The sequence below is a fragment of the Anastrepha ludens genome, chromosome 5 (genome assembly GCF_028408465.1).
Source record: "Anastrepha ludens isolate Willacy chromosome 5, idAnaLude1.1, whole genome shotgun sequence".
Taxonomy (NCBI): Eukaryota; Metazoa; Arthropoda; class Insecta; order Diptera; family Tephritidae; genus Anastrepha; species Anastrepha ludens.
Genome location: NC_071501.1, coordinates 93,926,507 through 93,951,552, shown reverse-complemented (window position 1 = coordinate 93,951,552; position 25,046 = coordinate 93,926,507). Strand labels below are relative to the sequence as shown.

Sequence of the window (25,046 nt, the reverse complement as noted above, 5' to 3'; positions counted from 1 at the left end):
ATGGCAACGTTCAATAGGAATTTTGCCACACTCTTTCCATCTAAAAAAGAATGGAATAAGGGATTCTCTCTAAACAACTTCGATACCACAGTCTATACAGATGGCAGTAAAATGGATTGTGGGGTTAGAGCTGGTATATATTCTCATAGACTTGGAATTGAAAAATCTGTGCGTCTCCCTAATACCAGTAGCGTCTTCCAAGCGAAAGTACTAGCAATTGGGGAAGCCAGTAGGTTACTAATCGCAGATTTCTCTTTCAAGGGCAATATCGCTATTCTTTCGGATAGCCAAGCTGCAATCCAGGCGCTGGACGCGACTATAACAACCTCTAAAGTGGTGGAGCAAAGTAGGAATAGCCTCACCAACTTGAGTGAAAACCATAGAGTAACCTTAATTTGTGTCCCGGGATACCGGAACATAGAAGGTAACGAAAAAGCTGATGAACTGGCAAGAGGGGGATCTGCCATGAATAGCGCTCTTGCAGTACCAGTATTCACTCCACTAGGTGCGGTCAAGAATGCAATTTCCCTAAAATACCTTCGAATTGCAGATTGTAGATGAAGAGACCAGACGAAATGCAAAATCAGCAGAACGTTATGGCCCACCTACAACCTCAAGCAATCGTCGACATTAATAAACATGAAACGACGGGACACCTGTAGACTTACGACAGTCATAACTGGCTTCTGGTCTATCGGAGAACAAGCCGCCAAAATGGGCATCCCTCATAACACATACTGTCATAGTTGTAAACAACCGGAGAAAAAACAAACAATATTCCATTTCCTCTGTGAATGTCCTGCCCTATGGAAGGACAGAATGTTAACCCTGGGCAAACCGCTGTTCGAGAGTCTCGAGCAGCTGTCTGGCTTAGACGTCAGCAACCTAATAAGGTTCCTAAACCACACAGACTGGATATAGTCCTACTGTAGATAACTGTTAAACAATTTGGTAACGAGGATGTGGCAACAAAATGGTGCGGAAGCGCTAGTTAGATTCTGGATGAATCACCACTCTAACCAACCAACCAACCAACTAACGCCGATTGAGAAGCCCCGCTGCGACTTTCCTGCAAGAATTGAGTGTACATCCGCCATTTTAATTGATTACAATAAAAAGAATTTTTTTATATTATTTTAGTGTATAAATAAACCGTATGCCAATTTAAAAAAAATATATTGACTTCTTCATTTTAAATAATTTTAACGAAAATCAGGGAAATATGTCCGTTTACACGTATCTGTCTCCTTAAGACACTTTTGATATTAAAAAAAATCTCGAAAGTGTTGATAAGATCACAGAATTAATCGAAGTTGACCGGCCTGTTAGTAGTCGTCGACCATAAAACATTTTCAAAACTATTTGCGCAAAAATTGTAAGCCACAATGATTCATTTTTTTTTTCCAAAACTAATATTTGAATCCATTTATAAAGTGACGTAAATAATAAAAAACTTGTAATATGTCGAGCCGCATCTAGTATGACCGCCATTCTATGCATACATTAAGGTCCGAACGGTTTTTCATTTCAACATTTGTGCGGTAAGGTTGTTTCTAAATGAGCTCTCAGCGGCCTCAAAAAAGACTTTCAAATACCGTCATTTCGAAAACTAGAGTAAGTAAGATATTTGCGAAAAAAAGAAAGAAAATGTATCCCAACACAGTGTAACTAGTGCGATTTCCATTCCATTCATTTATAATGTAGAGCTCAACAGGACGTACGAAGCAGGTGCTTGACTAAATAAGCTTTTGTTCAACATTGACGCTACTCCAGGCCCACTCCACGTATACATCATTTCAAGCCGAGTATATACAAAAATTCTTATGCAACATACACCCATACAATGTATGCATACATACATATATACACTATATTTATGTACAAACAACGGAATATAAAAATAAACCCCTCTGCATGACTGTCATTGAGTTATTTTTCGTGACATTTTCACACGTATGAAAACCGTGCACCAACCACTGCTTGAGAATTTCCTTTTCAAAACTAAAATGAAACAACAAAAATCCAACAATATCACGTACCATCACGTATTTGCATGACGTGCTCAATTTCGAGGTTCCATGCCATAAAAATCAAATTTTATGCAAATTTAGTCGAAACTTTTTTCAATTCACACACTAAGGGTTGTTATATCAGCTGAAGTTCGTCGGAATGTGGCTGGAGCGGGTGATATTGTTAATAATGGGATGAATGAAAAATATTTAAATTTCACTCAGTAAGGCAAAGGAAAATGAACGGAGTAGTCTATATGTAAATTGGAAGCGGAATGTTGCCAAAAATTGTAGCTCATAAACGTACTTTCGCACTTACAAATGTATGTGAAAATATATACAGTATAGGCTTATAAGTATTCGTTTTCTGATATTATCATCTTATGCATGTCGGTGCGTATATACTCGTACTTTATTGCAATCAAAACATCCCCTATGAAGCTGTCAACACTTACTTGTGCACACACACATACATGCGTGCATGCATGCCTACCGCAATGTCGAGTGTAGTGGGAGTTTACTGGAGAGAGAGAGGCATCGCCTGCTGTTGCTGATGGAGCAGTTCGCTATCATTTTTACGAGATTACCTATACACACATATACATACATGCACACATATTTATGTTGGGTGGCTTGATGAATATGCAAATACCTATACATATACATATTAATATAGGCATATATGTATATAAATGTATATGTTTATATTTATAATTTAGATAGTGAATACTCGCAAAGTGGCAACTAAGTTGATATTTACTTTGTAAATCGTTGCGACAAGTTTTTTATTGCGGGTTACAGCAGTAAAGCAAAAACGTGCGCACATTTTAACAAACTTTTGTACATAACTACAAATGCGCACATTTACTTAATGTCTTTTTCAAACTCTATTTTTATGCCTAGCAGGGTAAGCTGCTCTAAAAGGTGCTATAAGTACCATACACACATACATATACACCTTATGTAAATACATATGTTTGACAGAATTTGCTTATCACTGCGTAGGAGAGCAACTTTCATTTTAGCCAATCTAAGCGAACCCTTTACCTTTTCGCACTTAGATTTTTCCGGTTAATGACTCATTTTGATTGCCATTGGCTTTGTCATAAGCCACATTTATTTCTGCAAAAATAAAACTAATCAAAATAAACAGGAATTGATAAGCGATTGTTGGTTTTTATTATATTGTACGATAAGTTTTTTCGATTATTCATATCCAACCAACTCCAGTTAGTGGAATTGTGCGTGACTAAAGTTCGGTTAGTCCCGGGAGCGATATCCACTCACACAAGACACGCGCGGAAAATTGTAGGAGAAACTTGGCGAAATGCCTTTCAAATGATGTATGCGCCAATTATACAAAGCGGTGCAAAATTAATCATCTGTTTCGTTTTTGAACAACTTTTTTATTAATAAAAAAACATTTTGATTCTGTATAGTTCACAAGCGTCAAATATGATTGCCAAACGACGTCATTTGCGAAAATTATGAATCTTCCGAAAGGGTGATTAATTTTGCGCCACCTTGTATATGCATACACACAGTGGCATTCAAAGTAATAACAGCGCGACATATCGTTTTTTTTTAATTTTTTTGGGGAACATAAATCTTAATCATGGCATAAATTTTTTTGCGTACAATTTTTGCGCAAATAATTTCAAATTGTTTTATGGTCCTTAGCTCCTCGGTGATGCTACGACTACTAACATGCCGGTCAACTTCGATTAATTCTGTGATTTTATCGACACTTTCGACATTTAATTAGCTGTTATAGTATCGGCTCCATAAACACCTTTCACAATTTCAGCCTGGCTAGCATTTTCACCTTTATCAAAGAAAAACTGTACAATGTACCCAATACCGAATTTTCTCTTTGTTGACTCACATTGTTAACACCCTGTAACTCACAACTGAATGGAACAAACAAAAAAAAGCAACGATTCTTTTAGTGTGAAATATCATCTTGACAACGAGCATACACTTTAAATCGTTTGATCGATACTTTACGAGATATCGATCACTCCGCCATCTACGAAAAAATAATGGATTTCTTTTCCCCCAAACACGAATACCAAATAAAATTTAAGTAAATAAAAAATTAGCTACTTTTATTTCGTATAATTAATTTTTTTTTATAAGAATATATACTAATTCAACTACATCAAAAATCAGGCAACTCAAAGTTTCAAACTTGGCATAAAATTAAAAAAAAAAATTCAAAAACTTGCATCAAAATTTCTTACTTTTTAGTGAAAGTTTGTAGAAAAATTTTCCTGCATATATAATATGTATGTATGAATGTACGTAAAAAAGTATGTATACCTATGTTCACTTACCTTTGAAAGTTTGTAATTTTAACCAAGAACGTTGCTGAAAGAAAGAAAAAACTTGATTAAAGGATTTTTAAAAAATAATCTTAATCGTAAACTCATCAACCACTTGCAGACTTTTACTATGCTAAGATGTGGATTTTTTACAAAATATTGTAAAGTTGAATTATAAAATAACTGTGGATCATGAAACATGCGTTATCACGCCGTTTGCGAAAACAGCAGACACGAAAAATAAAGAAAATATGAAATAACAAAATGTTTAATAAACAACAAAGTGGAAAGAAATAAGAAATATGAAATAAATAAAAACTAAAATTAAAAAATTATATATAGATTATATAAAAATAAATAAAAAACAACACAAGAATAAACGCACTAAGTTTAACTAAAACAGCTTAGTCAGCGAATTGCGTCAATTCTCTGTGATTGTAAGAACCGAGTGTTAATTTTTTTAAGACATGCTAGGATTTTAATGCCCAAGCCGAAAAAAAAACAAAAAACTAAATGATTTCTTCGAAGCAATTTGTGGTAAAGTGATAGAAATTTAATTATGGCTCCATATGTAGAAGTCCACGCAAGTGGGAAGAGTACCTGATCGTTATTCCCTTCGGAGAGGCCATGACGATTTTTCTACATATGATCCAAGCAGCTCATAACTTCTGGGCTTCGCCCAAGTATCCTCTGAGTAGCCTCCGAATATCCCCACAGGATCGCCCCTATATGCCGCGATGTCTGGATTTGGTATCCCCGTAAAAATAATACGGCTACGCAAGATGACGTTGCCCAATACCAGCAGCGGCATCAGAATTGGGAAGCACCTTTCCAAGCTTGATACCAAACGAGGTTTCAGACAGGGTGACTCGCTGTCGTGTGACTTCTTTAACCTGATGTTGGAGAGCATCGTACGAGTCGCAGAACTTAATCGCTCAGGCACATTTTTTTATAAGAGCGTATTCCGATGATATTGACATCATCAAAGCTAATGGGTCTGGTGGTGAACGAGGACAAGGCGAAGTACCTCCTGTCATCACACAAACAGTCAGTGCACTCGCGTATCGGCACCCACGACACTGTTGACAGTAATAAACAGATGCAAATACCGTGACGCAGCTGAAGATGACGCTTCCCCTACTCCTTCTTCCAATGCATGCGTGGGAAATCATTAGTGGTTTCGCGGACCACCAGACCAAAGAGCGGGACCTGGGCGCTTGAGTGCCTAACATTGACCTTGTAATGGGGAAGATGGAACGCCACTCTGAAGTAATGCGAAAGCGGTTCTAGGGTAGGCGATGGTTCCAAACGAGGAGGAGTGTTTTAGTCTCTGGACATATGTACCATAGCTGCGACGGCAGCTTTGATGATACATTGGGCATTTAAACCCCTCATTCGCATAAAACAAAAAAAATGTATTAATCTATTATTGTTTATTGTTTATTATTCATTATTTAATATTTATTTTATTTTTATATTATTATTAATATATTTTTTTATATTAATTATTTATTTTCTAATATAATATTTACTTAATATTTGTTATTTATTGTATTACTCATTATTTATTATTTTATATATTTATTTTTCAGTATTTGTCGTTAATTATTCGATATTAATTTTTTTCTATTTATTGTTCAAAAAGTTTTTTTTTTTTGATATTCCAAAATTCATCTATTTCTTCTCTCCCTGAGATGAGTCTTCTTGCATAAAAAAAACACTCCATTTACGTTTTCCATTGCTTCTGCAATCTGAATTTGCTTATGCCAGCTTATTACAAATGGAAATCTGCATCAAAAACTTGCAAACGCAACAACAACAAAAGTAGCTGTGTTCAATAAAAATGTGGCTACTTATTTGCGAAAGTTTTTCTTAATAAATCTTAAGCCAACAAACCGAGAACCGGCTTTGAATGAAGTCTTTAGTGCGTATATGCCTCGCAGATATATGTATACCTATGCAATACATGTAAACCACATGCTTTAATTGCAGATGCACCAGCAAGCCTTACTGATTAACTGAATCGTTGACGAGCAAACAGAAAGTTATCCACTTGACCATTTAAGCGAATCGAGCAGGTGGGTCAAACAAGTCATCTTATGCTTTTACATATTTACACATACATTTACATGTGGCCAATCAAACAGTTATGCGTGTATGATATGCAAAGAGTCACTCATTCATCAAAATATTTGTTTTCTTTTATCCATCTCACCCAAGCGAATATAACTGGCAAGCGTTGCACAGCCGCAGTAAATTAAATACTTTAAATTTCCTCCTATTATACGAGGGCCACTATTGAAATTCGGAGCCTTTAAATAAAAAGGCAGTAATTTGTCATTGTAAATGGCTTTATTGTTCTTCAAAGCATTCACCTTTGTTATCTATACAGCTAAACATTTATCAAACCATTTTTCTCCAATCTGTTTCAGACACCTCCGAAATGTGGTTTTTAAATGCATCAACTGCTTTTGCTGCCGCCTAAAGTCGTTATCTGTACAGTTTGCCTTTGACGAGTGGGAACAATTGTAAGTCATTGGATGCCAAGTGAAAACTTTAGGGTAGCTGACGCATTAATTTAATGTTTTGGGTGCTCGAAAGTTCATTTGTTTGCATCGAGGTGTGAAAGCTTGCATTCTCTTCGTTGAGAATTTTGCGCTTTTGGCGCGATTACTTTGCCGCATTTCGTCTAATTTATTGTATAAATTTTGATCAACTACAAATTATGTTCAACCTTATTAAAAAGATATATAAACCAACCCACCTGAAATTAGTGGGCAATTAGTTATCTGCTAATTTGAAATATGAAATATATTACAAGGGTAGAAATAAAAGGTATAATTTATATAGAACCAAAAATAATCTTCTAAAATGATGGCAACAAATCATTAAGTGACATTCAGCAATGCCCTTTTGACGCTAGTCTAATGCCGCTTTTGCTGCACTACGTGAATTTCCGAAAAGTCCCACTAGCATTTATTCGAGGCGCTGCAAAAACGAACAGCTTCTCTTTGACGACTCTCGTGCAGGACCCTTACAGAGAATTACTTTTTAGTTAGTCTCGCTGCCACGCGCATACATCCATGGTCAAATACTTATTACACCAAGGATGGTAGATTACCAGGTTTGCTATTTACCATAGCTTTGGTGAGAAAGAAATTTGTGAGAAGAAGTTTGGCCGAATTCGACACGATCATTTCTCAAGTATTCACCCAATTAGTGACAGTATTTGACTTTTTGACAGTAGTTGCTAATAGCAGCGCTCTAACTATCATTCATCATATATTCATTCAGTCATATCAAAAGAGTTAAAGTAGTACATTTCTGCGTGTAGTTCATTTTGAAAAGTTGCGATTTTGCAATATCTCCAATATCTTTCGACAAAACTTACTCGAAGAAATTGTAGCATGGAAGCAGGCAATATAATTGCTCAGAAAAAAAAGTAAGTGAATACTTAGAGTAATTTGATTTTTTTGTATCTTAGTGCAGAAGATTTTCTGGCTTAATGTACTTACGAGTATAATAATCTAAATGTAAAAATGAAATTTTTGCGTTTTCGCTTTGCAAAGTTCAAACCAAACTCGAAACACGAAGTATCGCGCAGTGATTGAATTTTTATTTTTGGAAGGATTCAAAGCAAGTAAATTTATGAATGAATGAATGACCTTTTGCCATCAATTAGTGCAGTAGAAAGATGGGTTGCTAATTCAAACGTTCAGTTCAAGGACGTCCAAGAACAAAGTCCAGAAACAACACCAGAAATCGCAGAAAAAATATAAGAAATCGTTTTGGAAAATCGTCGAGTGACTGAAAGAGATTTAGTAGAAGCCCTAGGCATCTCATTAGGCTGAGTAAGCAATATATGAAGTATTGGGTTTCGGAAAGCAATGTGCGTAATGGGTTCCTCACTCGTTAACACATTCGAATGCGACTTTCTCAGCATCATTTAGAGCGTTTTCGAAAGGATAAAGTGGATTTTGTGCATCGATTCATCACTATGGATGAGACTTGAGTCTATCACCATGATCCTAAACCAAAACAAGAGGCTAAAGAGAGTTTTGAACCTAGTTCTTCGACTCCGAAACGAGTTCGTATTCAGAAATCGACCATGCTGGTGTTAGCATCAATTGTTTAGGATACGAAAGGAATTTTGTTTGTGGATTAATTGCAAACTAGGAGAACAATAAATTCTGAATATTATTGTAAACTTTTAGATCAGCTGAAGAAAAAAAATCGTAAAACAAGGCCCGATTTACAAAAGAAAAAACAATGTTTCATCAGAACAATGCACCGTGTCACAAAAGCATTTTGGCAATGCCTAAAATTCATGAATTAAAGTTCGAATTGTTAGAGCATCTCCAGCATACACCAGATTTGGCCCTTAACGGCTTCCATCTGTTTCCAGACCTAAAAAACAAAGCATGCGTGGAAAGCGATCAAATGATGAGGTCATAACAGCCGTGGAAGCGCATTTTGCAGCCCTTCCAGTTTCTGACTTTAGGGATGGAACCCATAAATTGAAATCATTAGAACAAGACTATACTGAGTAATAAATTGTGTTTCAAACCATACAGGTAAAATTGTATTTTTCTTATCGATCCGCAAAACCTTTTGAACAACCTAGTATAAAAAGGATACTAAATGCAGTGGTAAGCAGTGCGAACAAATTTTGAAAATTAATTTCAGCTAACATCTTAAGCCAACTTAAGTCAACTCACGACCAACTATCCTTCTATATGTTTCTAGAGAACTACTTGCGCAAGAGTCTCTGATGGCCACCGAAAAAATTTCCAATTTAAGTGGATTTTTAGTCGTAGGTATCATCGAAGTTGCGCTAAAAGCTACGTTCACTGTCAATGGCGGCTGATATCGGCTGCTGTTAACACTACCGGATGGAATCCCCTACTGCATGACCATCAGCGAATTTATTGGATGAGAAATATGAGAGCTTCGTCATATCGCGTGGCGGCGACATTCACAGGCCAGAGAGATCGTGCGATTTAACTTTAACTACTATTTTCGATGGATCTATGTGACATCTCTGGTATAAGCAGATGATTTAGACACTGAAGGCCGGCATAACTCATATTTTTCATTAAAATTAGATAGCATATAAGAATGCTAGTGGACAATGCGCCCTTTACCCGAAATCACAATATGTCATGGCAGGCATACGAATATAAAAACAAAAAAACAAATGGCAATAAAATCACTGAAACTTTTAGATCTCTTTCATTTCATAATTCGCGCGTTCTTAATGAAAAACTTTATAGAATTTTTTAAAGAAATTTTCAAAGTTATTTATATTCTTTCTTTCTCTTGCCTTTCTCTTAAGCGGCATTTTATTTATGAACAAATTAGGCTTCTTCAAGCTATTCATCTTCAATTATTCATCTTCAATTACACTATTATTAGCCGAGAAACTTCTTCAAAGCGTTTCTGCCCATTGCAAGCGGCAAGATCAAGCAGCAGTAAGTGTTAAATGCCTGGCAGAGTTTACTTCTTATTCAATTGTCTTCAATTATACGCCTGTCACGAAGTGGTCGCGCCGACACATTTTTCAATTTGTTTGGAGAACCGCCAAGCGCAATTTTTCACAAAAATGTGTAGTGTAACCACTCAATTGTCAGAAATCAAAAAACAATTACAAAAACAAAAGCAAAACATTTAATGGTATGAAGTGGCTGGGAAAAACGTGCACCAACGATTTTGGCTGCCCAATTCAGTCTGCATGCGAGTTCTTTGTGACAACAACAGAGGAGACGAGTCAAAATAATTTGTAATAGAAATAATATTTTCTGTGCAAACATTTTAACACAACTTGAAAGTTACACCAACTTGCGGCAGCCTCATCTCGTTGATGTGCTATCTCAATTAGACCCACTCAGATGCAGGCATTCAGTGGTTTCGCCACTAACCTCCTCACTTTTTATTTTTAACCCGCTCTCTACACACCTCCTCCTGCCAGCTTTAATGTTTCAATATTTTTGTACGCCTTTTTTTCTGTGTTTTTGTTCGTTCCACTATTTACAAGTTAGACAAATGGGTGAAGTCTAAGCGCACATCTCTCTTTGTAATGGGCGGCGCGCTTGTAGTTTGACCACCGCAAAAGTTTTTCAAGTGTTTTCACTTTCCCCGACTTGTTGAGTTGCTAAAGTTGTTATGACTAAGTGGCGGGTAGTTAGCTGCCCATTCAATGGTTAGTGTTTACTATTTAGTGTTGAGCGTTAGTTTTTCAAAACAACATTTTTCTGCCAGCTATCGGCTACCATCATCAAGAGCAGCTGACAGAAAATAATTTCAGTTTCCATTTCGACGCTATGCCAGTTAGTGGGGAGTCATGGCGTAGTCTCACTTACTAACCCAATTTAAATATTTCCTATTTGCAATTTAAGGTGTGTTTTGGTATTCAGGCGAATTATTTTGTGTCGCCTTTGAGAAATATGATAGTAAAAGTATTTTCTTTCTTTTTTAAAATATAGATTTCGGTTTTTTTTTATATTTAAATAAATTCAGTAAATTGTGAAATGTAGTACCCTAAAGTTCCCTCAAGCTAAAGTTTAATTCAATATCTTAGGATTAGGTCAATATATTGTCGTAAATTTTTCTGAAAATCTCTGTATTTGTAGACTTGAGTGTAATAGGAAGTCCCCATAGCGTGTGAAGTAGTTAGTCTCGCGGTAACGGATGGCTGTCGTAAGAGGCAACTAAAGTCCACACATCAGCCTGTCAGTTATGAGTATTAATTGAACACCAATAGACTGAGTGAATGCGGCACAGAAGCGGATTGGTGATGATGGGTAACTGACGTCATTGTACATAGTAAAATTTTGTTAAGAAAAATACTCTGAATCGATGAAGGAGACACAAAAGATCTTTCAGGTCGCAGTGCTCAATTCCCTTATAATAGTAAGAATTAAACTGAACAAATTTTGAAAAATTTTTAATAATTTTGAAATTTTAATAAAATCATAAATTTTCTTTTAACTTTCTTTGGATAAAATATGTCATACTTTTTTATTTTAAATGAATTTAAATTTTATGCATAATTTTCCAAACTTTAGGGAATCTCAATATTATACAATTTTTATCAAAATTTTTTCAGTTAACTTCTTATTATACCAAAGCCTGCGAATAAACCAATTTTTAGCAAACTGTTCAAATTTTTCTGAACAAAAACTAAGTTTGAAAAAATTTTGAAAAATTTTAATAATCTTGAAAAATTTTGAAGTTTTAATAAATTTCTGAATTTTGTTTTTTAATATTTTTAGAAAAAAAATTGAAAAAATTTTGAAAAATTTTAATAATTTTGAAATTTTTATAAATTTCTGAATTTAGTTTTTTAATATTTTTAGGTAAAATATTGAATAATGTTTTTTTCACCAATTTAAGTTTTTTGCTCACAATTTTTTGGCAGAACTGTTTTCTGGTCATTTTTGAAAATTATTCCCCCATCATTAATAGGTGAGCTTATACGGAATCATAGCTGAAAGTGTTTTCAAAAAATGACAACCAAAAATTTTGAACTCAAAAATAAATTTTTCGCACAAAAAAATTTTTTACGTATAATTTATCCAAAAAAAGAGCGAAAAAAATTCTTAACAAGTCTATACATAATTTTCCAACCTTGAGTGTGAATCTCAATATAAGAAAATTTGCATCCAATTTTTGTTTTTTTTGTTTTCAATAAACCAATTTCTTCAAATTTTCTAACAAAAATTTAAATCTGAAAAAATTTTGAAAAATTTTAATAATTTTGAAACTTTTATAAATTAACAAATTTTTTTTAAATTGTTTTTGGATGAAATATACTTTCGAAAGCAGCTATCTCAAACAAAGTAATTGAACATTAGGCCCATTATTGCTGGGTTTTTTTTTTTTTTTTTTTGAAAAACAAAATATCGCTGGCTCAACGCAAAATATGCTGTTCCACCCTAATCAGCTCCCCTATATAAAAATTGAGGAATATTGACCGATGGATAGGTGGAAACATGGAAACTAGTTGATCGTATTATGTGAGCCTGCTACAAGACTCTGAGCCAAACATGTTTTAAAAAAATATGTGGTAGCACTAAGAAACCTCACCTTAATGGAATGCAAAAGTGCTTTTAATTTAACCATGGGGACGAGTTGCAACGTTAAACCTATAACCACTACCTACGAGACTACCCAAGATAACTGCTGCCAGAGTGGAAAAAAAATGTTACAAAAATTTGTGCAAAGCCATAAATTCAGCCACTGAGGATTTGAGATTCAGAAAAACACTCTCTCGCAGAGCTTTAATATACCGCAAAGTTATTTCTTGCAGTGGTACAACAGCACCCCGACTGAAACTACATAGAATTCCTTGAAGCAACTACAGGCCACACATTTTTCTAGTATCTGTTGGACCCTTTCACTAGAGATAAGTAAAGAGATTATGTAGGTGATAGAAAGAATTTCATTAGTGAATTTTCAATTTTTTTATTTTTTTGCATTATGCAGCTGTGTAAATATCCTTAACTAAACTTCAATACTCACACACAATAGCTATTGAAGAGCTACTATTGTACCACCGACACAAAAAAAGTTAGCGCTGAATTCGTACTGGAAGGTTTTAATGAGAGCCCAAATATTTGCACAAGTGGCAGAGCTTCAATTACAAACAGACGTCAACTGTAGCTTTCATAACATAACACCTTTTAGACGATATGCCTGTGCGACTTTTGCCAAATTATCGTTCATTATAAGTGTCGCGACTGTCTACTCATCATTTGCTCTACTCATTTTAATAGCAAATTCACAAACTTTTAATACAAGCTGGTGCATCTATCGCTTGAAATTTGAAATTTTTTTTATTTTGCTAGCTAATAATATCCGCGTTGAGTCGAAAATTTAGTTTATGGTTTAACATTTGCAAAATGAGTTGCTTTTCTTTGGAAACCAAAGCAGTGATATCAATTAAACGACTAGAAACTGCAGTTTCGGCTCCATTAGTTTATTTTTTGTGAGGCGCCGTTAAAATATCATACATCTTACGCCATCCAGGGAGAGTAGATTCGAGAGCTCAAATATAATATAATATAAAATCAAAGTTGGCATCGGCGGGATAATATGGTCGCGCTCTCATCAAAAACAATATTCAACAACGCTCATATTTTCGTACCTGCTCATATTTTTATTTTCGAAAAGCAACTGTCTACCAACTCATCCCTCAACAACACCTCTCCCATTAACCGTTGTGTTCGCTGCTCATCCTTTCACTACCGTAACAAAAACAATGGCCTCTTACATTCCATTCTATGTTCACATTAGAAAAGCTCCCACCACCGCCAACACCACCCGCTTCGTTTTAGTCAACGTCACGGCTTGCATAGCTGCAATGGGGGCAACTTAAGAAAAACAGAATCTGCACATATGTCAGCCTTCGCCTCGTAATTTTTCATTTGGTGTACCTTCCGCAAGCATAGTAAAATAAACTTAATATAAATTAGTTTATAAGAAAAATGCAGTTTTATTTTTGTTTGTTTGCGAGTACTGAAATACGCGAAATTAAATAACTCCTAAATTAAAACGAGCTACAAAAACTGATTGCCCAGATTTTTTTCAAAAAACTCTGAAAATTCTATTTTATTTATAAAAGAGAATCTGCGGTTTTATTGAATAATCCTGTATTTAATTCTCCAAAAATTTACACTATTTTTATTATTTTTAAACTTCGCTTAGCGTTTGTCTGCACATTTTAACAGGCTTATGAAATCTAATATTGTAAACCTACGCTACTACTCTGAAGCTTATTGCATCGCTCTCTGCAATCAAAGTTTTTGAACTACAAAGCTAAACATTTTTAGAGAAATGGCACCACTTTGCTGTGCGCTAATGACCCACCCGAACCCTCATTAAATAGTCCCATAATAAATGGGTAATAACTCATACACGCCTCTCTGTCTCTCCATTCCGATTCTACTCTCCACTACCATTCTACTCCCACTCCACTATACTCTACCTTGAGCGCTCACTTCTCATAAGCCAATCAACAGGTGCGGTAAAGTTATTAGTTGTTTTTGCCTTACAATTAATTGCAGTCACGCCTTCCAGTGTATAGACTTCGCTCACTATGTGGAATACTTCCACTTTATTAAAATTTTTTTTTTAACTGTAGTTATTGTTAGTGCTAAATTGCTATTATATAATGTTCAGATACACTTGAGTACATATTTTAATTTTTCACAGTTCACATTTGCTTTTCCCATTTACAAAATAAATGTCTGTATCTTACTAATAGACGTTTGTTCAGTTACGTAAAGCCGTTAGTGACGGAAAAGTCTATTTCAGAAGCTGTTGTCGCATGCAGCTGGTAAAGGAAAAGTAAAACAAAACACATTATGATGTGATCTTTCGTTTAAAAAATTCAATTTCTACGAATTACAATAACTGCGTGTTTTTCTCACACAGAACACGAAATCGTGCAAATATATTACTAAATATTCTAAATTTAGAGTCATCGTCACGCTTGCACGCAAGCAAGTTATAAAATAACAAATGAACAAAGTAAAAAGGAAAAATAATTAAAAATATGAAAAAAGTTTAATAAAGCAGCAAATGCAATAAAAATTTCAACAACTTAACAAAAGATGGAGTTAACCGAATGTTAGTAAAAAAAATTAAAATAAAAACACAAAAACCAGCAGAAAAACATTTAAACATTTTTTTAATTTTTTGTCTTAATCACAGTCTGAAGAGTCATAATAACAGAGATTTATTTGATGGGAAAAAGCAAGTAAGCGTGTAATAGCTGAAAAATTGGGTACTCCAAAAAGTTCGGCAACAAATTTTAACAAGATTAAAGCTTTAGTATAACTGGCTCAAAGGCCATATGCAGAGATCTCAACGCTGACTCGGACTACGTTATTCCTCAAGCTAATTTCAACAGGAAACCAAAGGTAGTATTAGAAAAGGACGGATGGCGAAAGGGACAACTTTCAGCGCGCCGCGCCTTAACATACATAAAAGGGAGAGGGTGTGGGAGCCGCAGTATGCTGTTCGGAATTAGGCTTTGAACAGTCATACAAATTATCGGACTACTGCAGTGTGCTCCAAGCAGAGATCTACACAGCAACGAAGGCAGCAGACTTAGCCATAGAGAACACTCCGCCGAACTCTCAAATAAACTTTTACATTGACAGCCAAGCAGCCATCAAAAGAACAGCAGCTGTAATGACAAACTCACACTGTGTACGAAAATGCCGCAACAGGATGGACGACCTAGGAACTGAGAAACAAGCCACCATCTACTGGGTTCCAGAACTCAAAAGAATTGAAGGAAACGACCAAATGTATATGCTATCCAAGGCAGGCGCAAATCTTCCTGTAGCGCGGCCGGTTCACAACCAACTCTCCGTAAACAGCGACTAAATATAGGTGCATCAATGATTCACGATGGGAAGGAACCAGCTAATGCAGAATCGGGAAAATCATGCTACGCACGCACAATATCAGGTCTACAAACTCTATTTTATCTCTTCCCAGGAAAGAGTGTAAACTTGTAGTGCGAAGTCAACGTGATAGGAACTCTGGAAGGCCTACTCTGACACTGCCATGCACTTTGCAAATCACGAATGAACTGCTTCAACCTTAGAAAGAGTGACAGATCAAAAAATTAGCAGCCTACTTAAATTATCTAAGCCGCGTATTAAACACAAATCACATAGAAAGGTCTTAAAATCTGCATACAAACACTTCGTATCACTATGGACCAATTTCTGGTCTATGTGCGATCTACAGGATCAACCAAATCTAACCTAACCTAAAGCTTTTTTTATTATATTTTGTTAAATTTAATTTACGCCATTTTATTTGTTGATAATTTGCCATTTTTCGAGTCGCTTCATTATTCTAAGTTTTTTCGGCGAAGAGTTGGAATAAATGAATTTTCCAAGCATTTCTGAAAATGGAGACCGTGCTTATAAGCGCACGGAGGCAAAAAAGTATTATGAGGATTACGGTTGGTGGGCACGAAATATTCTCACAGGAGGCGCTTAAGTATCTCGGAGTCATACTCGACACGAGAGTAAGCTTCAAGCATCATTTGGCAGCAGTTAATTGTAAAGCAGCGGCTGTCAATGACGCACTCACAACAATTCTGCTTAACATAAGTGGCCCTCAAGGAAAAAGAAGCTGACTCATATCAATTGAGGTGGAATCTATCGTGCTAAACGCAGCACCGATATGGGCTAATACCAAACATAGCCAATGCGTGAGGTGGTTCGTACACACAAGCGCAGCGCACTACGCACTGCATGCGCTTATAGAACGGTATCAGACGACGCAATATGCTTTGTTGCTAGATACCAGTGGACAACCATGCGATGGAGCTGTATCACTTATATGGAGTGAAACCGATGGTAGCAGAAAAGGCTGCAGAAATAACACGATCAAAGGCCGAATGGTAAAGAAGATGGGATGAGTCAACCAAAGGCCGGTGGGCATACAAAGTCATCATACCAAAACTCCTAGTTTCAAATAATGCCTGCCAAATAGCCAATGACCGGTTATACAAGCCACGACCTTCAAGATATCATCTCTTCAGAGGCTAAGCAATTCCTTTGTCTTTTTTAATATTTATTTGCGGCCATAGTAGCCCAGCTGTTACACAACTATCTTCATTTTTCCATGATCTCTTAGCCTCTTGCATAATGTTATTTTTGATTACTAATTTGCTCGTGGCCAAAGCTATTCCAATAGTACTTTTATCACTGAGCAGTTGAAGAGTAGTACCTTTCCTGGCTAGCTCATCGGCTTTACAATTTCCCTCAATATCTCTGTGCCCCGGTACCCAAATTACGCTGGCCTTGAATACGAAGGGAAGGAAGGAAGCTTGGCGATATCGACTACTACCTAACTCAGATACTCACCGGACACGTCTGCTTCCTGGAATACCTACACCGGTTCCAGTTGGCCGACAACCCGTTTTGCCCGAATTGCTCGAATACAGTCGAGAGCGCAGAGCATGCGGCCTTTCATTGCAAATGTTTCAGTGAAGAAGAAGCAGTGCTGGAGAATGCTTCTGAACATCTGTCATCTCCCACAAGATCAGTCCGGGATATGACCATCGCTCAATGGGACGCCGTAAAAACGATGGCGGCTGGTGTCGTGATGAGACTCAACCACATTGACTGGGAGAGGAAAGGCCAGAAACGGAAGCAACAGTTAAAACTGCAGCAACAACAGCAGCAGGAGCAGTAGAAGCAGAAAGATAGACTAAGTATTTAATAGTATAGTCGAGCAGAAAAAATTTAGACATTTGTGTAACACGCGCTTTTTAAATGAACAATTCTCGATATTTTTTTGGCAGAATTTATATCGCCTGTTACGTCTGTTAAGTCGTAATTCGACAGTTATGAGAAAAAAAAATGTATATATTATTAATTTTTTTTTTTGTTTTTTAGTTTTGTAAGCATCATTGCTAGCAGCCTGGAAGCGGAAATGAACTGTTTTTGACAAACCGACGACAGATACAGACGCCTGGGTCAAACACTCACAATAGTATCAAACAGAAGCCAAGACAATAGTTTGAGAGTATCGGACTGTTGCACATTCTCCGATGTTTCAATTCAATTCAATTTATATTATATCTAAACAAAAAAAGATCATTTGAAAGCAATTTTTTTAAATTTTCGCTCAAACAGTTCTGTAGTTTAAACAGTTAAATAATACATAATATTATGTGAAGTATGTGCCATTGAAAGCTACAACTTTACTCCATCTTGCAGGCATACGGATTTCTCTAACGAAAAATTCGAGTTCTTTTGACTTGATCCTTTCATTGGGCCGGTTTGCGTTGCTCCCGTAAGAAGTGAGCCGCTCTCCAATAAAGGCTGACTACATTGATCGGAACACATGGTAATCCGAAAGTGCAATGTCTGGGGAACACGGCGGGTGGCCCACCCGGGGTAGGGCAAGATCTTTCCCAATTCAGTCCCTCTAAATATTATATTTCTGGACCGATGTAGCAACGTGTGGCGTGGCGTTGTCATGCAGCAAAATCAGTTTGTCATGTCTACCGTCCCATTTCGGCCGCTTTTCTTTGAGAGCTCTATTCAAACGCATTAGCTGCCATCGGTAACGTTCGCCAGTGATGGTTTTAGATGGTTTAAGGAGTTCATAACAGATGTCGTCCTTCTAATCCCACCAGATGCACAACTTAACCTTTGAAGCATGAATATTTTTTTTCACTGTCGATGGACCTGGTTCACCTGGCAGGCTTCAACATTTTCGACGCTTAGGTTTATGATAAGTCCATTTTCCATCGCTAGTGACGATGCGAAAATCGTTTCTTTTCTGCCGTTCAAGAAGCAGTCACGTCACCAAACGTCTCTCGATATCCCTCTCCTTCAATGGAGGTGGCACCCAGTTACCTGCTTTCTGGACCATTCCCATCGCGTGCAAACGTTCACCGACGGTTGATCTGTCAACATCTTACTCTTTAGACATATTATCAAGGGTTCGATATGCGTCTTCATCCAATAACTGTTGTAGTTGAGTATCTTCGAAGTTTTTCTATGCCCCTTCGCGATCTTCATGACTCACGTAGAAATTACCACTTTGGAAGCATCGAATCCACTCTTTACAAGTTGTATTTGTTGGAGCGTGATTACCGTAAATATTGATCGATATACGACACGTTTCCGCTGCACTTTTCTTTAAAAGGTAATAATAAAGCATGACTTCCCGCAAATGCTCTTTTTTCAGGATGAACGTAGACATTTTTCACGACAGATAAAAAAGGATCTTTACGCTTCAAACGAATGTCAACTACTGCGATCGAGACCTCACCAATACACCTTCAAATCACCAGTATACGAGTATTACTAGAGCGAACACAAAAATAGTATATTTTTTGCAAGGCGGAAACTGATTCCCATACCCAATATTTTAATTTGCTTGAATTAAAAATAAATACAAACCTATTTCCGAACCTTTTGTGGGTTCTCTGTAACTGAATTTATGTGAATTAGTAAACGCGAAAGTAAAACACCGCAAAGTAATCACTTAAACAAGCAACAACACAATCAGCTTGAATTATGCATCATTAGTAATTGTTTATTATAAAAATTATTCTGTTTAACGAAAAACATGTTGTTAAGTTAATTTGCAATGAAAATTGTCGTTTACTCGTACTTGCCTACTTATATTTGTGTACATTTACTTATAGAAAAGTTTAACACGAATCATAATAAACAACTTTCAACAATCAACTGCACTTCGTAGCCTGGCGCATCTTCGAATTAGCGGACCGCTCAGCTACGGCCTGAGTGATTCTGACATCATTGCCGCTTTTAGTGTAAATTGTCTAAGCGCGTAAACGCTTAATTTATATTTTTTTGTTATTTTCGTGTTCAACAAGTCTGCTCTTGAAATTTTTTTATTTTCTATTTTCGTATTTTTTTCTTTTCGTTGCTCTTTGCGCAGGTGCGGCGGATACTATATTTTGCGGAAATCGAGCACGAACGTGAGAACCAGGGTTGTTGGCGGTAGTTTTGAGCAAATTATTGCTCATAACTTGAAAAGTTGTTTAATTATAAGGTTCGAATTGGAGTTTTGTGCGAATATTTCACATAATTGGATATCTATCATCTAAAAAGTTTATTTTTTTACTTCTGGTAATTAATTTTTTATTTTTATTTTTTTTTTTTTGTTTTTTTTTTTTTAGTTTTATTTCAACTTTAAATAATTTTTATTTTCATTTTTACATTTTTTATTATATTTCTCTTCTTTGGTGAGTATTTAGGGCCCCGAATATGGTGGAAATTAATCTGTTCTAAGCATTTGATTGCAGATGTTGCTAATTCATTAGCCTGCTGCGGGAACTCAGGCGCACTTAGGTGTTTGAAACACAAATGAATGAATAAAATATTTATTTGAGAGCTTAGAATTGTCGCCACCAGTTCAGTTACCAAAAACAAATTCATAAACAGATTAAATACAGTCCGCTAACAACAAAATTTATTGCTTTCCGGCACAGCTACACACAAATCTGTGCTCTTGCACACCCTATAGTTAAACCAACGAGGCCGTAACTGTCCTTCTACGAGTAACAGTTTCAATGCTAGCTACGGGTATTTTTTTTATTTCAATTGTCAGCCTATGCATTAGCATCATACCTTTAATCTACTCGGTCCCTATATCAGCATTATACCACTTACTGAACTAGTTAATAATAGGCACAGAAGGTACTAGTCCAATTTGTGACGAAAATCACCAGTTTTGGACGAGTTGAACAAGAATATAAAAATTGATAAAAGAACATTTAAAAAATAATTTAGTATGAATTAAATATTTAAAATTTCTTTTTTCTTTCTTAATTTGTCGTTCGACTTCATAAAATTTTATTTTTAATTTTTAATCTAAATTAATTTTTTTTTATTCTGCCACTAAATGTAAGTAATTAAAAAAAAAATTTTTTAATTGTTATTTAGAAACATAATTAGGTAATATTTATTTTGTTAACACCTCTAATTTGTTAGTTTTCAACTGGTACATTTTTAAAATTTTTATTTATTCTGAAACTAAATAAATGCGATTTCAAAAAAAAGGTATTTAAGAACATAATAAAAGAATATTTATTTTGTTAACACCTCTAATTTGTCTTTTTTGGACTGGTACATTTTTAACCACTCTCGGACTAGAATGACTTCTTCCATCATTCAGCAATTCATGAACCAGAGTATTTGCTGAGTAGCTTGGCTTTGAACTGCAGAGTATACTCACCTACTTGCGTGTATATACATATATGTGAGTATATTTATTCCTAAAGAAAGCTTGCAATGACCTCCCATAGCCGAGAGAGGGAAAACTGGAAGAATTTGTAATAGCGAAATTTTTAGCCTTGTAATATATATTTTAGTTTCAAATTCGGTACCTTATTTCACCATTAAACTCAAAAGTATTTGATTTTTTGCTCAACAGAGTGTATGACATATTCACACAATTATCTTTCAACTTTTCAAACTACGCATTTCTGCTACTCCCTAAGAGCGCATTTAAACAATACGACATTTATGAGGCAGAGGTCAGTAACTCCTACAAATATTCTCTGAGTACTGCCTTTAAACAACTCCTTTAACGTACTCACGCTGATATGGCATAAAACGAGGTTGGCTTGAGCCACGCTGTATAGAATGCAGAAATGTAGCCAACATCATAAATTGATTTGCTGATGTAACCGGTGTTATAACAGCGGTTTGTTTACGAAAATACTAAGATTGTGTTGGTGATATACGAAAAAAATCAACACAGTCTACGCTCACTTCAGTTCATTACTGTCTGAACAACAACTGCTTGGATGATTGTGCGAATATGAGTGAAATGAGAGGCAAAGTTCTGCTGCCGAGTCTCCAATGACGTAACAGCGGAAGAAAATCTTCCAATTTCGCTTCGGATGACGAAACCTTGTCATGTAACGTCTATGGGCTTGAGCTGCTTATGGTAAATGCTATCAAAATTTTAAAGCCATGCCCAAATAGATGCATCCATCCCTAAATAGGTCAAAGAACTGTCAAAAATTTCACAAATCAATACAATTTTTATGAAGTTGCACAAAATGTGACTCTGACAACGTGAAGTTGGAATTTTAGATTTTTTTAAGATATTCATATTCAAAAAAATGTTTAAGAGAATGAAAAAAATATTTGCGTTTATTTGGGTAAGGATAAGTTCCAGTGGTTTCACAATGGGCCTATGAAAGGTTTAAGTGTATCATTGCGACAGCCACCTCACCTTCCTACCTAGGTAAGGGGCCCGCTGTCACCCGCTAGTGTTAGAAGATGAAATCAAGGGCACTCCAATTTAGGGATACCTGTACGGGATGCCTGATAGTGTTACAGAAAATAATATTCTAGCCGAAAAGCAATGGCTATACAATTCTATGAGAGAACTCAAAGAGTCATAGAATATTTCAAAGCCCCAGTAAGTTTTTACTAACACTAGAAGATTGGTCTGGTGATAACAAATAAAAAACACCAGCATCTAAACAAAACTTAACTCTGTGGATTTTTTCAAAAACTAAAATTAGGCAAAAACGAGACATAATAAAAGTTACATAGCTATCATTTGAGATGTAAGAAACATTGGTATGTCATATACAGTCTCTTTTTCTTAACCGACAACCTGCACTTTCCCATGGCGCACCCTGTTTCTACTAAGAGGACAACGTCGACCGAGTAATTAGCGGTATAACTATGCGATCCTGCTGTATTAGGATATAACCACATGCATGCCTCGTACATAAAGTCTCTGGCAAGTTGAAATAGACGTTAGAAATAATAAACTTAATGTGATTGATAAAGGAGAATCAGCAGTAAAAAAACACCTATTTTATATTTGAATCTCCTTTTACAGCAGAAAGACGAGCATTAGAAATGTTATTAGAAGAGGCAATGGGATTTCGAACTTTAAGCGACAGTTTTTTCTATTTTCCATTAGGATAGATTGTTTAAATCAGTTTGTAATAACGAATTTGCTGACAGGCAGGCAATAATGCTAAAATTTTCGAAATCATCTGCAGGTTTGTTGAGTTCAGAGTTAAAATAAAATATAAAATTTGTAAAAATTCTACAAATTTTCATCAAACTTTCAATAAAGTGTAAGTTTCAAGTTAATAAAAAATCAGACTGATTTTTGAGATTTTTTTTCGGACACAGTCTTGTGCATTTTCTCTATTAACGCCTACTGCACAACATTTTCAAAAAGAAGAAAACACCAAACTCCGTCAGTAGAAAAAAATGTCCAAAATCAACGCGTTTTATGAACCACTTGAAACTTGCACTTTATGATATCAAAATTCAATGATATATGAAACTGCATACTTTCTTTTACATGCATACTGCATTTTTTTTTTTTTTTTTTTTTAATTGTAGTAAAAAGTAATTTACCGAATTTTTAATAATTTTTTACAAAGTTCTTGTTGTACTATGAACTATATTAAAGAAAACATAATTGAAATTATAAAAAAAAATAAATAAATAGGCAAAGCCGTGACGATCGATATGGGTCGCAGGCGGATGTACAGGGTTGCCCATATTCGACGAACCCGACGGATTGCGATGACTCTTTGGGCCCATTCCAATCGACGAGGTTTGTCGGCGGTCTGACGTCTCTGTCAAAAGATACAAGGCTGCCAGATGGGTCCGTCGAATATAAACAACCCTGTACATTAGAACAATCAAATGTAAAAAACTATTTTATTTTACAATAGCTAACTGTCGGTATGTTTTTTTTTTTTTTTCAAATATATTCACATTTAATACTCTATCCTACGATGTGTTCAGAAAATTTTTTCGACCTCTTAAAAGTGCATGAGAATCACTCAAAGGAATTTAAACGAAAGGATTTTGAAAAAAACTCTTCCTTTCATTGCGCAAATAAAACTCAGTCGGACGCCGGAATCGTAACTAAAAGGAATATTCCTTACTTATTTTTAACAAAAACACCTATTCACACGAACCACCTAAAATTGACAGTTTAAGAGTTATTGAACGATAAGTAACAGGGTCGTTCTCAGATCATTTTTTTCAAATAAATCTAGTGTGACTATTTATTTATTTATTTTTCGCTAGAGAAAACTATTTTTGATACACATTTTATTCCTAAAAGTTGATCCCTCCGAAAAAGGCTAAGAGCGAAAAAAACTTTTGTTCATCCCATATATTGGAGGGGCAATCTAGTGGGTATGTCTGCAATTCAGAAGCCACCTCAAATCAATTGCTCCAGAAGGCAATTCTGAAGGCCTGAGAATTGGAAGATAACTTAAAATATTGAATTGCTCCAGCAGGTAAGAGGAATCGGTGTTGATGAGGCATCGCAAATCGATATGTAAATTCATACATCTAATACGTACATACATACGTGCACATATAGTTTTATTCGTAACAGAGTTTCTTTGTAATAAAAAATTAATTGCACAGTCCCGACTTGTACATACATACATACAAGCAGGTTCGTGATAAAGTGTAACAAAATTCAGCACATTTATTGCGCATCAAATGAATTCGATTTACATGTGAATCACAGCGACTGCAATGCAAAGCTTTTTAAATGAATAACAAAAGCAAAAAAAATAATAAAATACAGTGAGCAATGAAATAAAAAATATGCAAAAATTGAAATTACACGAGCATATTTCTGTTTTCAAGCCGTTGGCACGTGCCTATCATTTTTGAAATTGAAATGAAAAAATCTAATGATACAGTTGTGGGCATATAATTAAGAACACCAAAATAGTTTTTTTTGCTGAATTATACTTTACATATGAGTATTTTCATGGTTTTTGTTTTGGGCTCGTAAAGTTAATCTGAAATTTTATATTTTTAAAATTTTTTTTTATTTTATTTTTTTTTTTAATTTATTTTTTTTTTTAATATTTTTTATGGGTATTTTTTAGTAACTTTCTATATTCGGTACTTGTAATAAAACTGCACAATTCTAAAAATCATATTGTAAGTTAGTGTTAATATAAGGTGGCACAAAATTGATCACCCTATCGGAAGATTTATAATTTTGGTAAACGGCGTCCTAAGTCAATCATGTGAACCAGACACCTGCAGTATTTCAAACGCAAGATGAATGGGACGCGTAGAGGCCAAAATAAAAATTTCCACCACACAAAAAATTTAGTAAAAATGTAATTCAAAGACAAAATTTGATCATTTATTTTGCCCCACCCTGTTCAAAGCTC

The 25,046-nt window shown here is 35.4% G+C and overlaps 1 protein-coding gene across 3 annotated transcripts in view; it reads right to left on the bottom strand.

Annotated features, from left to right (window-relative positions):
* The window catches only part of LOC128863019 (uncharacterized), a 263,898-nt gene that overhangs the window by 134,547 nt on the left and 104,305 nt on the right, over positions 1-25,046 (bottom strand). For 2 of the 3 annotated variants that reach the window (XM_054101903.1, XM_054101904.1), the window contains one exon: positions 4,346-4,379. The gene's annotated coding sequence lies outside the window, so the exon portion shown is untranslated. Of the gene's footprint in view, positions 1-4,345; positions 4,380-12,853; positions 13,564-25,046 lie in introns of those variants that run through there. The other variant, XM_054101906.1, reaches the window with a different exon arrangement.